This window comes from Tympanuchus pallidicinctus, unplaced genomic scaffold (assembly GCF_026119805.1).
Source record: "Tympanuchus pallidicinctus isolate F22 unplaced genomic scaffold, pur_lepc_1.0 scaffold22, whole genome shotgun sequence".
Lineage (NCBI taxonomy): Eukaryota > Metazoa > Chordata > Aves > Galliformes > Phasianidae > Tympanuchus > Tympanuchus pallidicinctus.
This window is the reverse complement of record NW_026294739.1, coordinates 17329718-17332132: the sequence shown is the minus strand read 5'-3', so window position 1 is coordinate 17332132 and position 2415 is coordinate 17329718. Positions and strand designations below refer to the sequence as shown.

At 54.8% G+C, this 2415-nt stretch overlaps 1 long non-coding RNA gene across 1 annotated transcript; it reads right to left on the bottom strand.

Moving 5' to 3' along the window:
- Positions 1-582: 582 nt before the first annotated feature.
- On the bottom strand, positions 583-2154 carry LOC128082033 (uncharacterized). The gene is made up of 3 exons (XR_008207516.1): positions 2089-2154; positions 1854-1948; positions 583-1496 (listed from the first exon to the last, which is right to left on the bottom strand). It is a non-coding gene; the product is annotated as an uncharacterized LOC128082033 (long non-coding RNA).
- Positions 2155-2415: the final 261 nt, after the last annotated feature.

Below are 2415 nucleotides of genomic sequence, written 5' to 3'. Positions count from 1 at the left end.
GAAGAATTCAGAGCCGAGACCAGAAAAAGCAGCTGCATCTGTTCCTCTTTTGTCACTTCACCTTGTGCATCCCGATGGTCTGATCCCATTACCGATGCGATACAAAGGAGAAAGCGAGACCCCAAAGCATAATCACTCTCTATTGCTGGGCACTTCTCAGCCTGATGACAACACTTCTAACAAGAGAAGAGATGCAGAAGCACACCTACTGATGCAGGAGATAACACATCTCAACATCAGCATGTTCATGAAGAATTTGATTGAATAAGGGGGCTGGCAATAAACTACGTGAGCAATAGCAGATCACAGCACACACATCCACCACGCGGTGTTTCTCCCCCAGAGCATCATATTTCACCAAATTGGTGACACACATTAAGTGCTGCAGACTGCTGACCACACACAGCACAATGGTTCCCCTGCTGCTCATCGCTGTGCCTTCCTGAGAACAGCAGCTACCCTGGATTCCCCAAAGCCACCACATTTCATACAAGTACCTTCCTCTGCCTTCTGCGGGAACGCAGCAGGGATACATGAACCTGTGACAGTAAAATGTAATTTGTTCAGATCTTTGCCTTCAGGGTGAACCCTGAGATGCTGCCATCAGCCAGAAAATTTGTGATCTAATTTAGAAGCAGCGAGGCATGTCTTTTCTCCAAGGCTTTTGGAATACAGAGCTGGGTTCCCCCTTTTACATGACCCAGCAATCTTATTTTATTTTCTGAAGAGCTAAACACCTTTGCTGCATAGGGGAGAGGGCAGAGACAAATTGCTGTACATTACAGAGAGCTAACGGCCAGCCACACGGCTCCATGCACCAGCAGGAGAGGCAGGCTCTGTGGGACACTGAGTTTGGTGCTGGGGTGCTCTCAGCTTATGAGAGCCATTCTGCCTCGGGAAAGAAGGACTGGAAAGAATTTGCTTTTGTCACAGCTGCCCTGCTATATGTTTAGCTGGCCATTCTAGAATTTTCTGCATGCTTCTTCCTTAGCTCTCTTTCCAGGAGTAGCGCAGAATAACACAGCTGTAACAAGTGATCGAAGGCTTCAGCTGCAGTGTTAATGCACAGCATCCCACCCCACCTTTTTAACCCCACCTCCTGCAGAGTGCTGGACACGGGCTTACAAATCTCACAGCAGGCTGCCAGGTACCTAAAGGTCACAGGGTAGGACCGGGTGTTGGAGCTCATGAGAGCTACAACTGCTCTTGCCCTGTGCCACGCGGCCAGGCTCTGTGTACCCCAGCACACAGGGACGAACAGCCCAGGGTAGGGGACCTGGAAGAGGGCAATCAAGTTGGGCACATCCCACGCCCTCAGCAGATCCCACGGGAAACTTTTCCCCTCTCCATAACGCTCACAGCTGAGCTGACGCACGGCGCCTCGGCTCCCTTCGTCCCTTTGCACCAAAGGCACCAAAAAACCGGAGTTTCACCTAAAAGCGTTGCAATTCTTCCTCTCTTCCCCCGGATTTTCCCGCAAAGAGCCGGGACCAAACCTAAGACGCAGAGAAGAATCTTTTGCTCTGCTCAGCAACAGGAACGCGCTACCGAGACACGAAGGGGCGCGACCCCAATCCTGCAGCTCGCTCCTCCGGAGCGCCGCGCGGAGCAGCAGCAGCAGCAGGCGGGGGCCGGGCGCCACCTGGCGGCAGCCGCAGCACGAGGCCCGCCTGCTGGGATGGTTTATTTCGCGCCCTTTTTCTACCCTGTGCTCAGCCCGCTCCCGGCCGCCATCACCGTCCCACAGGGCCGCACGCTGCCTGGCCGACAGATCTCCAGCTCTTGCGCCCTTGAGCCTCGAAGCACTCAAAAGCACCGCTACCCTCTCAGCACCTCCAAATCCATCTCCTCACCTTTGCCATAGAACGGTGGACGGGAGAAGGGAAAGCCTCCTTTAGTCTGCAGCCCCCTGCATCCTGCTCGAACCCTCCTCCGCTACCGGCTCCACCTGGGGATAAGCGGCCAGAGAAAAAGCCCCATAAAACCGCTTTTACAGCCTCGGCATCCGCCACGCAGCCTGCAGCCCTCACACCGCGCCCGCAGACCGCATCGCCGGGCGAGGGGAACAAACAAATAACAACGAATTACCAACTCCGCTCACCGAGCTTCTGCCTCCCCAGCAGCGCTCTCGCTCTGAAGAGCTCCTTAACTGCCAGAGCCCGAATGTTCTGATGAGAAATCTCCCCCAGCTGCGGGCGCTGACGGCCCCTCACCCCGCACCTGTGCCACGCGGCAACAGCACGGGCTGGTGCTGCGCGAGGAGCTTGATGGTTGCAAGCAGAAAGCCAATCACTGGCTTTGGCAAGCAGGATTTCGTTGCTAGAATTTAGCATCTGGGGCAGTCGAGGCTCCTTGGGTTGTGTTTGGAAGGAACTTCATCTGCTGGCTGAAGCGCTTTCCCTGATAACATCCAAG